The sequence below is a fragment of the Rhinatrema bivittatum genome, chromosome 3 (genome assembly GCF_901001135.1).
Source record: "Rhinatrema bivittatum chromosome 3, aRhiBiv1.1, whole genome shotgun sequence".
NCBI lineage: Eukaryota > Metazoa > Chordata > Amphibia > Gymnophiona > Rhinatrematidae > Rhinatrema > Rhinatrema bivittatum.
In genome coordinates, this window is record NC_042617.1 from 352,544,731 (window position 1) to 352,558,468 (window position 13,738).

Here is a 13,738-nt window from a genome sequence, read left to right on the forward strand (position 1 = left end):
TTTTTCAGTGACAGAGAATATAACAATTTTCTGGCTGTTACTGTATGGTGTGCTTAATAAAGAGATTTCCTATGACATCTATGGAAATCTTTTTGGGAAGTTTTCTAGCACAGTCCAGAGCAGCTACTACCTGGCCAGAGGTAGAACCGGGGATAAGCATAAGTCTAGAACAAAGTTTTCAAGGAAACCAAGCTTTTTTTCAGAAGATGAGCAATTTGTTGAACACTGGAGCTATATATTAAACAAATGTTTCCTGGACTTGATGGTTTAATTATTGAAAATACTAAAGATACAAGATGCAATATCAAACAGGAATTAGATTTTAAGATAATGTCAATCAAACCTGAGGTAACTACAGATGATTTTGATTCACATTATTCGGATCTAAAGAAAAAGGTTAATAGTTTTTGACTGCATCAACGCAGATACAAAACTAACACATTTATGACAGATATTGCAGATTACCAAGAGGGATATGTTTATCCCTGGATGGCTTCTTTTAAAAAGACCAACAAATGAACTTTCAAATCTTAAGATGATTCTTCAGATAGTGATGATCCCAACAATACTCATTTATTTATTTATTTATTTTTTAAGAACAAGACCACATGAATCGTGGGAAAAGAAGTAGCATGGAGGGTCAACAGAAGATCGAGAATTGGTTATGTCCAGTTATTCGTTCTCAGAAATTTCAGATTCAACAATTTTGTTTCAGGAGAATGATATTGTACTTAAGGTAAATATAAATGATGAGATGAATACATGGGTGTTCAATCTGTCTGATTGCTCACTGACCTTGAGTGTACAAGCAGTGCTAATCAAAGGTTTATAATACCTTTGTAATACCTTTCAGTTTCAGATAGATCTTGAAGAATTCAGCAGAAGATTGCAATTGAAGCTGTGTTTTTGAAAAGCACTGGAACAGATAGTGAGTCTTCTCTAATTTATCCTAAACTAGCTTGGACTCCACTTGGTACACTTGACCCAATTGTCTGTACTTTTACTTTGTGGTGAAGGACATGCAAGATTTTGAGAATAAGAAAATACAGCACACATAATTTCACTAAATCTGACATGACTTCCATACCAACCGGCAGACAAGGGAGGGGGTGTTGTTGTTTTAAATCATCATGATTATTTGAATAGGGTTATGCACCAATTTACAGATTGAGAGGGTTATAAATCTTTACCTTTGGATCCAACAAAAAGGTTACAATCCATTATTAAGTGGTGTACTAGCACTGCTTTGAACACTGGCTTTTTAACTCTCAAAGAATATCAATATCTGAATATCAAACACCCTCTTAGTCCAACAATATACATGTTCCCCAAGGTGCACAAATCTTTGGTCTGTCCATCTGGGAGACTAACGAGCTAATTTTCAGAAGCCCGCATGCATAAAAACAGGGGGTATAATCACTAAACAGAAGCAAACCCTCTCAATTAATATCTTGCACAACAAAGTGTGAAACACTAAAGAGAGGAAAATAGTTACTTAACTATTTGCCAACATCTCATATTCAAAAAACTAGACTAGAGACAATATCATAGGCAATTGCTCACGGTGAATTTTCGTTCTGCTGTCTCTCGCCCGCAATGGGCCGCAGGCAGTAGTCAGCCTGTGAGCTCAAACAATTTTTTAATCATTTATTGTCTCATGTCTCCCCACCACTCACTCCAAAATACATTTTTTATTTTAAATAAATTGCTAACTCAACCATTAAAGTGCAAAATTCTTTAAAAACTAATTGTATAACATTCAACCGGTTAGTAACCCATATATTTGTCCACCTGAAAATGCACAGCCACAAAAGTGGTCAATCAAATATCTAGAAAAATACTTCCGTTATTCAACCCCATGGTCCATGTTTCGACTCTCAACGAGTCTTTTTCAAGGGGAATGAAGATACCAGATCACTGTATCACCGGTACATTGCTTTCATTCAGTTCCGAAACGCCATGTTGTAATTCTAAGACAAACGATTCCGGCGTTTCGGAACTGAATGAAAGCAATGTACCGGTGATACAGTGATCTGGTATCTTCATTCCCCTTGAAAAAGACTCGTTGAGAGTCGAAACATGGACCATGGGGTTGAATAACGGAAGTATTTTTCTAGATATTTGATTGACCACTTTTGTGGCTGTGCATTTTCAGGTGGACAAATATATGGGTTACTAACCGGTTGAATGTTATACAATTAGTTTTTAAAGAATTTTGCACTTTAATGGTTGAGTTAGCAATTTATTTAAAATAAAAAATGTATTTTGGAGTGAGTGGTGGGGAGACATGAGACAATAAATGATTAAAAAATTGTTTGAGCTCACAGGCTGACTACTGCCTGCGGCCCATTGCGGGCGAGAGACAGCAGAACGAAAATTCACCGTGAGCAATTGCCTATGATATTGTCTCTAGTCTAGTTTTTTGAATATGAGATGTTGGCAAATAGTTAAGTAACTATTTTCCTCTCTTTAGTGTTTCACACTTTGTTGTGCAAGATAAAAACAGGGGGTTACATGTGTTGCCGGGCCTTGCCCAACCACGTGCGTAAACCCCGTTATGCGCCAAAGTGCTGGGCCTCTCCAAAGGAGTGGGCTGGGGGCATGGTCTGGACGGGGGGGGGGGGGGGGGGGGGGGGGGAGGGCAGGCCAGCACAGCACCATTCGACACTGCCCCGGGAAAGTGCACGCCGGCAGCTGGCAGGCGCATGGAGATTACTTCTGCTGCCAAGGAGCAGTAAGTAATCGAACAAAAAAAAAGTAAATAGCTAGGAAGGGTTAGGGGTCAGGGAGACGAGGGGAAAGGGTAGGAAGGTTTGGTAGGGGTATCTGGAATTGGGGAAGCCCTACTCCCATCGTCGCGTGTGGCCTTTTAAAATTTCCTCCCCCCACACGTGAAGGCCATCCGACCACACATGCGCGCGCGGATGTTAAAATCCACCAAGTATGTGTGTGCGGATATGTACTTTTTAACACATGCACGCCGACGTGCGCGTGTAATAAAATAGCCACATCCATGTGCATGCATTGGGAATCGCGCGCACATGGATGCATGGCCGTGTGTCTTAAAATCAATCCCTAATTGTGTCTGCCAATGATTCCATTTTGAAGTCATTGTCTAAGCTATTCGTGGTACAGATGTCCACATATGTCTGGGATAACACACATTTTTGCACATTTTGGGGTCCTTTCAAGAACATAAACAAGGTATGATTATGAGCGCCCTGGTAGTTAATTCATTATACATCAGTATGCTACAAGGTGAGGCCTTGGCAGTCATTTTGAAATTTTTGAGATATCAAACTGAACAGCATAAGGTACCTTCCTCTTTCATTTTGAGATTGTGATGCAAGATAATTTTTTCTTGTTTCAGAAACAGCTATATTTACAAATAAAGAGGACAGCTATGGGTGCCTTCATGGCATGCTTGCTTGCCAATCTTCATATTCTGATTTTATGGAATAATGGATTAAAGCTTCTCCTTTTCAAGAACAAATAGATTATGGTGAATCCATAGAGAATGTTTTCATTCTTTGGACAGGTTCCATTTCAGATTTCTTGACATTTTATTAGTGAATTTTTAAAAGCCCAACACACGTATCAGTTAGGGGATATGCAAAGAAGACAGGCTTGCACACAATGATGTATTTTAAAAAGCGCCCAGATACACACTTAAAAACCCACTGCGTGATCATCTGAAAAGTTTCCAAAAAGGGGTGGGGTGTGGGTATGGTCTGAGTGGGGCACGGGCATTTCAGGGCCTGGCTGAGAGATGTGCATGTAAATACTTATGTGCCACAGTGGACACCAAGATCCCCTGCTGTGTAACTTTACTTCTGCTATGGATGATGTGTAAGTTAGAAAATAAAAGCATTGAGCCATTTCTGAGGGCTTTAAAGGGTCGGGGTAACTTGGGAAAGTGTAAGCTATCAAACCAGGGGGGTTTGGAGGACCTAGTTATTAACTGGGTGAACTGGTAGATGAAATGGTAAACTGGCAATGGCGTGGGCACATGCCACTTTTAAAATTCACTGATTTACATGGTAGAAGTGGGATTTGCGTGCTCATGTGTTCACTCTCTTAAAATTTGGCACATGTGTATGTCGCCAGGCTATTTTATCCACTCACAAAAGGAGCTGCAAAAGTGTCAGAAACTGAGCCATACAAATTAGCCTTCTTCTTAGATCCTATGCATGAAAATACATCCGCTGTATATTCATTGTGAACATTTTGAAAACCAGATCTCTTTGGTTTCCATCCTGGAGAATCCCTGGACTATAGTGAACTGATCATTGACAAGCAGGTGCCAAGAAGGTAGGCTTTTTATGCAGGCAGTGTTGAGAAGAGCAAAAACTTACTAGGCACTAGAAAAAAAATGTTTGTATCAGTATATAGTATGCTGGTTAGGTTGGCTGCATAGTATGAATGGCTTTTTATTTATACTGAATCAAATAAATTCAGTACTATGAAATGTGCTGATAAAGCAATCAATATTGTCACAGAGGATAGTGTATATCAATAAAAGGGAACACATACTGCAAGATGAGGCAGTATACATCCTTTTCCACCTTAAGCCACATTGCCATGACCAGCAAAAAATAAATCAAGTAATTTTCTCTTCTTACATTATTTAATTCTTCAGTGACCGTTTTTACTGCCTGCAGAGTTCATTTTGTGACAAAAAGTCCTGCCAAATGTAATTTGTCAAGGGATTACTGTAGTTCTTTGTATGCAAGTTGAGGAAATGAATATTTCTCAGTCTTTTACCCTTTCATTAATTCTGCATAGTATATTAGGGTCTGTTGTAAGAAAAGTTTTATTGCCTAAGTGCAAACACACAAAAAGGGAAAACCTTTTATGAATCAGGCCCTTATTTTCTCCTGAACAAAAGTCTTGGTTACAATATATTCATAATAAAATATAATGACTCCACTGTGATGTTAAATCTTCTACAATCTTATAACTAATTGTTCTACTAGTAAAATATGATTTTGCATTTGGATACTTCCAGGGAGGATAACTTTGATGCCAGCGCATGTATACGCACATATGCTGGTTTGTGCTCAGAAATGCTGCCATTATATAACATGTGTGTATGTGCATACATGGTATAAAATAGCCTGATGGTTAGAGATGTGCTTTGGGTAAAAATTTTGTGTTGGGCTTCGTTTCGGCCCCCGCGGCAGAGTTAGTGTGCACTAGCGGGAGTTAGCGCACTAACTCAAAAATGAATTTTTTCAGAAATTTCGGAAAAGAACTCCAGAACTCCAGATTTCCATTTTAAAATGGACTTATTGGTCCATTTTAAAAGACTTGTGCCTGCCAAAACTGTGATATGGTCATGTCTCAGACCTGCGTGCGCTAGGTGGATTTTAAAAGGCCCTCAGCATCAGGTGTATCTCCTATTATGCACATAAAAATCTTTTTGCCAGAAAGGGGCAGGGCATGGGAGGGACATGGGTGGGCCAGTTCTGTAGTGTGAATCCAGCACATAAGTATCTATGAGCACAAGTGCACGCTGGGGTCTCCAACCGTGTAACTTTACTTGTGCTATGGATGGTATGTAACAAACAAAACTAGGCTAGTCAGCAGGGTTTTAAGGGTCAGGGCTAATAGGGTAAAAGGGTGGCAAGTTGACTTGGGGTTTAGGTAGTCCTCTCCTTTATTAGAGCAAATTGGGAACAAACTGGGGAAACAGGTAATTTCGTCGGTACGAGTATCTACTAAATTTCCCCCCACTTAAGCGCTCGAGTCACCATTTGCATACAGATGCATGCATCAATATAAAATCGTGTGTGTACATGTAGACACGTATAGCTGATTTTATAATGCGTGCATATAAGCGAGTGTTAAAAAATCATTGCATCCATGTGCGTGGGCTGAAAAATGTGCACCCGCACGCATATCTTAAAATTTACTTCTCTCTATATTTTTTTTTTTATAATTTATACTGTATTTTCTCTCTTGTTCTAATTATGTAGGAACTGGTAATTTATATTTCATTTTTTCTTTCAGCGCTGCTGATAACTCTATCCGATGTGGACCTTTTCAAGCTAAATAGTGTAAATTGTCTTCTGTCTTTGTTAACTTTCCTTGCTCCCCTCTCACTTTCTTTTCCTTTCCTTTCTCTGTTCTTGATTATCCTTTACATCTCTTCTTTAATTGCAGGTATTCAGTTATCTGTAGGCTCTAGCGTTTTTCACTCTCTGGGTGCCTGAAGTGTTGGTTCTTCCTCGGTGGCTCGGCTCTTCCAGTAGCTTCTGTGTTTTCTTTTCTTCATCTTTTACCCACTAAATTACTCTTTGTTACGCTCTTCTCCTTCAGAGGGGGAGGAGTTAGCAATCAGTTACACTTTCCTCCTCCAGAGGGGAGGAGTTAGCAATCTGCTATCGCTCACCCCGCCAGGAGGGCGGAGTTAGCAAGCTGTTCTGCTGTTCTCCTGAAAGGGGAAGGAGTAGCGATATGACATGACCTGCTTCTCTAGAGGGGAGGAGTTAGCTATCTGTAGATCTGTTAGCAAACTGCTGTTAGATGCTCCTGTAAGGAAAGGAGGTAGCAATCTGATACCAATCTGCTAAGGAGTAGCAATCTGTTATGGATCAACTCTCCAAGGAAGAGGAGTTGGCAATCTTGTATAATGATACTCTTCTGAGGAGAAGAGCTAACAATAGGTATATTGTACTTCACTACTGAGATAGCAATCTATCATGCCTCTGCTACGGAGTAGCAATCTATATATATAAGCTGCTGGTAAATCTCAAGTAAGAGGAGTAGCTGTCTATATAATACTTCCGTGAGCTGAGTTAGTGGTCTATAGTGGTCTATAGTGGTTGGCTCCCACAGGGTGATAATAGTGAAAGGAATGACCACTTGGAGGAAATGGTGAATCCCTGGGCCGATGGCAGATGACAGTGCCACCATGAGGAGATCCTGAGAGGAACCACCGGTTAGGCTAGAATATGAGGTAAACACAATAGTTCTTTTTTAGACCGGAAACGGGACCACCAGGGGTGGCAGTAGTGAGTCACTGTGTTCGGCAAGGCTGAAGTCCTTCTAATACTGGAATATAATCTCTGGGTCGCTGAGCTGTAGAGAGAGACTAGAAGTAGTGAGAACACAAGGTATACTGGATACAGGATGGCACACTCACAATAGTAGATGTCTGCAATGGTCTCTTTGCCACAGAGAGTCTTCAGAACATTCAGGAACAGGAGCCGTAGGCGAGCACTGGTTCCTACAAACAGTCTGTAATATGAACTCACAATTGCTGTATATGAAATGGCTTCTAGAGTAGAAGAGTCTGTAAAAGATTCTAGGAATATAGGCCCTCGTGGAGCGAGTATCGGTTCCTATCTGTAATCTTGCCAATGTAACTCTAGATCTCTGTACCTGCAATAACATCTTGGACAGAAGGGAGTCTTCAGAGCAATAGGAATGTAGGCCCTCGTGTAGCGAGCACCGATTCCTATGTAATAGAACTCACTGTGTGTTGGAGTTCCTTGCTATCTCGTTAGAGGTTAGCAAACAAAGACCTTTTAAAGTACAAATGGATGATGTCTCTATGGGGGGATGCCCCCGAAGTTCGCGCCCTTGCTGGTACAAAGTCTGGAGCACGCGCACGCACCCTTACATCATCGGGAACATGGCAGATCCATAGCGTCAGGCCAGCCCGGGGGAACCAGGACCAAGAGGCGGAGAGAAGCCGCGGCTGCACTGTCCGTCAGAGCCAAAGGGAGTCGCATCCAGGTAAAGAGGGTGGAGCGAGGGGCGAGAATAGGCACGAATGCAACACTCTAAATAACCACAGAAATGAAAACTATCTCCCTCTCTCCGAGTCTCTTCCGGTAACTAAGGTCCATAATATTCCCTAGGTGTATGTGCTGTGCGACAGCGTGTTACTGTTTTTGTCTAACTAACCAAATCAAAGGATAATTACTTTGTCCCTTCTCTTAGAGAAAGAACAGATGTCCCTGTCACACTTGTTCTCTCTTTTTCTCTCTCGCTAGGTAAGGGGGCTTTGCTACATTTCTATCCTTTAAGTGCAGAGCATTTCTGGGTGATTTTACTTTATTAATACTCCTGCTTTATGTCCTACTCTTCTTTGAATCTGTTTCAAATTTCGCTAAGAGGGTAAGCAGCGTTTACGTTCAGTAACCTCCCTCTTTGACTCTGGTAAAAAAAAAAAAAAAGAACTCTGATAAAAAACAAGCTTTCTTTCAGAGGGGAGCTCACACCTCCAGTAATGGAGCTTGTCACAGGCTTTGTGTGCACAGCAGTTATCTTTTTATTTATTTTGCTCTGCCCATCAATTTCTCTATCAGGCTTTCCGGTTCCAGTCTTTCAGTCTCTATAAAATGCTTCTGTATATTTCATGCAGTGCAGCTGCTTCATTAAGTATTCTGCACTAAATCTCTTACCTTTGCCGGAAACACTATCTATATAATCTATATTACACCACACATTTACTCTCTTGTAGAGTATACATTGTTCTTTCTCCCTGTTTTTATATACTTTTAGGGTCTGAAATCAGAGCACTATGATCGCACCACTGTTCAGTTAAATTTCAGGCTTCCCTCTCTATATCAGTTCTCAATCTGTCATTGGATTTTTTTTGTCTATCTCATCACCAGTTTGTTTGTTTACTGGCCTTATGTTCCCTAGGAAATGGCTTCGGAATTATACTTGCTCTGGATTCCAGCACTTATCATTCTGGGGAAAACCTGGGCTGAATTACTGAAAATCCACCCTGATTTAAAAACGTTATACCTCTGAGTCTCAAAAATTCCCCAAACCTCAGAACTGCCCCTTACCCATCACCCTACCTTCAGGCTTCCATGAAATCTTGGGCTTACTCCCTGTCAGCATGTCTTCTTGGTGGCTTTTTACTCCTGCGGGACCAGGTCTCTCTCAGCCTCAACCCATAGGACCAGCAGCCTCTCCAGCCAGTGAATCAGGTAATAGGGATGTGCATCCGTTTTCCACATATTTGAAATCTGCAACTTATTTTTTGCTATCTGTTAAATACGTGGGGAGGCGAAACGCATCGCGACTCCCCACGTATTTAACAGATTTCTGTTTTATTCGGCCTAAATAAAAATTTAAACCCCCCCACGACTTACCAAAACTCCCTGGTGGTCCAGCGGTGGGGTCCGGGAACTCACTCAGACCCTCGGTGCTAGTTTCATAATGGCGCCGATAGCCTTTGTCACAGGGGCTACGGTGCCATTGGTCAGCCCCTGTCACATGGCCATCAGCGCGATCTTGTGCTCCTACCATGTTACAGGGGCTGACCAATGGCACCGGTAGCCCGTGTGACATAGTATGGGCAAAGGCTATCGGCGCCATTTTGAGTCCTGGCGTCGGACGGCAGGTCGCTCCGGGACCCACGTTGGACCCACAGGGACTTTTGGCCAGCTTGGGGGGGGGGGGCCTCCTGACCCCCACAAGACTTGCCAAAAGTCCAGCGGGGGTCCGGGAGCGACCTCCTTTCATGCCGTCCGTCCGATCCCAATACTCAAAATGGTGCCGATCGCCGCCATTTTGAGACTCAAAATCGCCGTCCCGCCAATACTCAAAATGGCGCCAAGGGCAAAGGCGATCGGCGCCATTTTGAGTATTGGCGGGACGGCGATTTTGAGTCTCAAAATGGCGGCGATCGGCGCCATTTTGAGTATTGGGATCGGACGGACGGCGTGAAATGAGGTCGCTCCCGGACCCCCGCTGGACTTTTGGCAAGTCTTGTGGGGGTCAGAAGGCCCCCCCAAGCTGACCAAAAGTCCCTGTGGGTCCAACGGGGGTCCCGAAGCGACCTGCCGTCCGATGCCAGGACTCAAAATGGCGCCGATAGCCTTTGCCCATACTATGTCACAGGGGCTACCGGTGCCATTGGTCAGCCCCCTGTCACATGGTAGGAGCACAAGATGGCGCCGATGGCCATGTGACTGGGGCTGACCAATGGCACCGTAGCCCCTGTGACAAAGGTTATCGGCGCCATTATGAAACTAGCACCGAGGGTCTGAGTGAGTTCCCGGACCCCACCGCTGGACCACCAGGGAGTTTTGGTAAGTCTTGGGGGGGTCAGGAGGGTGGGGGTTGTAGTTTATTTAGTAGTAACGTATTTACAGATCGACAACTTATTGAATTCTCCATACTTCCGCATGAAACGGAATTGACCCCCCACGAATACGGATCGCGTACGCAACGAAAACTTTTTGCCTGCACATCCCTATCAGGTAATTCATTTTCTTAAATTTTCTTAGGGTACCCCATTTACACCTCATGAATTTATAAGACTCTATCATACCCCTTCTCAGTCACTTTTTCTGAGAATCCCTAATCTATTTATCCTTACTTGATAAGGGAACTGTTCCATTCCCTCTATCATTTTTATTGCCCTTCTCTGAATCCTACAAGTTCCACTTAATCTTTTGTGAGAGAGACCAAATGCTCAGTAGAATCTATATGGGTAGAAATCCCATGTGTGTTGGGTAAGAGTATAGTGATAGGAGTATACTACCGTCCACCTGGACAACATGGTCAGACATATGATGAAATGCTAAGAGAAACTAGGGAAGATAACCAATTTGACAGTGCAATATTAGTGGAAGATTTCAATTACCCCAATATTGACTGGGTAAATGTAACATCAGGACTTGCTAGAGACATACATTTCCTGGATGTAATAAATGACTGCTTCATGGAGCAATTGGTTCAGGAACCAACAAGAGAGGGAGATATTTTAGATTTAATTCTTAGTGGAATGCAGGATTTGGTGAGAGAGGTAATGGTGGTGTGGCCACTTGGCAATAGTGATCATAACATGATCAAATTTAAACTAATAAATGGAAGGGGGACAATAAGTAAATCTACAGCTCTAATGCTAAATTTTCAAAAGGGAAAATTTTATAAAATGAGGAAAATAGAAAAAAAAACTGAAAGGTACAGCTGCAAAGGTTAAAAGTGTTCAACAGGCATGGATATTGTTTAAAAATATAATCCTAGACACGCAGTCCAGATGTATTTTATGCATTAAGAAAGGTGGAAGGAAGGCAAAACAATTGCCGGCATGGTTAAAAGGTGAGGTGAAAGAGGCTATTTTAGCCAAAACAAATCCTTCAAAAATTGAGAAAATAGATTAAAACATAAGCATTGTCAAGTTAAGTTTAGAACATTGATAAGACAGGCAAAGAGAAAATTTGAAATGAAGTTGGCCATAGAGGCAAAAACTCATAATAAAAATTTTTAAAAATGTATCTGAATCAAGAAACCTGAAAGGGAGTCTGTTGGACCTTTAGATGACTGAGGGGTTAAAGGGGCTCTTAGGGAAGATACAGCCATTGCAGAAAGACTAAATTAATTCTTTGCTTCCGTGTTTACTGATGAGGATATTGGGGAGATACCGGTTCCGGAGATGGTTTTCAAGGGTGATGTCAGATGAACTGAACCAAATCACTGTGAACCTGGAAGATGTAGTAGGCTAGATTGACAAACTAAAGAGCAGTAAATCACCTGGACCGGATGGTATGTATCCTAGGGTACTGAAGTAACTAAAAAATGAAATTTGTTATTTATAGTTGTATAAGGAATTAAGTCAATTAATCTAATTTTAAATATCCTAATACATTTAGGGGCTTTATTTTAATGATCTGCAATAGGGCTATAGTTAATAAATTGCTAAGGCCTCCTCCCTTTCACCTCTGCTGGCCTCCTCAACCTTCTAGGCTTGTGCTTTTGGCGCGGCCCAACCGGGGCAAGAGCCCAACGATCTTCGCCGCTGCCTGAACACCGTCATCACCTCCACCCGGGAGACGACGTGGACACCACCCCGCCGCACCCCCGGAGCACAGCTGGCCTATCAGAGGCCTTGGAAGCCCGGTGCACTACAGCCAATCAGAGGCAAGTTAAGCCCCTTTAAATTCGGGGCCTTCTTGGTGACGCTTTCCTTTCACTTCTGCCGGCCTCCTCAACCTTCTAGGCTCGCGCTTTTGACGCGATCCAACTGGGGCAAGAGCCCAACGATCCTCGCCGCTGCCTGACCACCATCATCACCTCCCCCCCAGGAGACCGCGTGGCCACCACCCCGCCGCACCCCCGGAGCACAGCTGGCCTATCAGAGGACTTGGAAGCCCGGTACACTACAGCCAATCAGAGGCAAGTTAAGCCCCTTTAAATTCGGGGCCTTCTCGGTGGCACTTTCCTTTCACCTCTGCTGGCCTCCTCAACCTTCTAGGCTCGCGCTTTCGGTGCGGCCCAATCGGGGCAAGAGCTCAACGATCCTCGCTGCTGCCTGACCACCGTCATCACCTCCCCCCGGGAGACCGTGTGGACACCACCCCGCCGCACCCCCGGAGCGCGGCTGGCCTATCAGAGGCCTTGGAAGCCCGGTGCACTACAGCCAATCAGAGGCAAGTTAAGCCCCTTTAAATTTGGGGCCTTCTCGGCTGTGCCACGCGCACAAAGCAGCGCAACCTAAGGGGCCTGCCCCTTGGTGCGCCCTTTTGTGTGCCCCCACTGCCCACTGGAACAGGACTTGATGAAATCTACCTAAATCAACCACAGTATCTGCTGACCCTCTTGCTATTCCTCTACATGTAATCGCCTTTATACCACTGGCTGCAGATTTAATACCACTCCTCAGCGACTTATCCCCCTTTTCTACTATTCCACTGTGAATCAATCATCGTGAGGCATTGCCTTCTAATTATCTCCCGTCTCTGATATTGATCAGATTTCTGCCACTGCTAATGGTATTATTATTGTCCTTGCTATTGTCTTTGCCACTGTTATTGATCTTGCTATTGCCACTGTTATTGATCTTGCTAATAATATCGCTACTGGTATTGCCACTGATACTGACTCTGATATTGCAAGTGTTTCAAGAATATCACAGCTTCCCATTCCCCTCATTCTATTCCTTATCGTAACACTCAGCAAATACACACAATCCTCACCCTTAACATGCAATACCATAACATTACCACACTCAAACACAACAAACACAGACCCCCTACCTACTACCATCCACAGCAACACTCTCACCTCAAACCAATTCTCCCCACTATGATCCCCCCCCACTCTCCCAGATATTCGGTCTCGCTGCCCTCTCACTCATCCTTCTCAACGCACAATCGCTAAGCAAAAAAACCCCCATTCTAAATGACCTACTCATTGATGAGAACCCGGGCATCTGTGCAATAACAGAAACATGGCTTAAGGAAACGGACACAGTTCTCCTAAACCAACTCCCCACTAACTCTTACAACTTTTTCTCTATCCCCAGGCCCAAAAAGAAAGGTGGAGGAATCCTACTATCCATTAAAAAAGAATTCAACATGATACAGCAATCTATTGTTTCTCCTCCTAAACTTGAAATAGGCCTCTTTAAATCCCCTTCACTGAAAATGTGTTTAATGCTACGACTTGACAAAAGACAACTGTAAATATTTGTACATAATTTAGAAATGCTCACGTTTCTCCCTCCCCTGCGTCCAATATACTACTACCTTGTTCTTCTCCCTCCCCGTCACCCTACCACTTTTGTTATTACTATAAGTTATTTGTAAATCCTGTTGCTGAATTTTGCTGTTTCAATGTAAACCGATCAGATGTTCCAAACGATGAGCGGTATATAAAAAACCACTAATAAATAAAATAAATAAAATACATCTACCCCCCCCCCCCCCCCCCCCAGGATCACTTGATAGCAACCCATCTTCCCTTATTGAATATATTGCTAAAAACA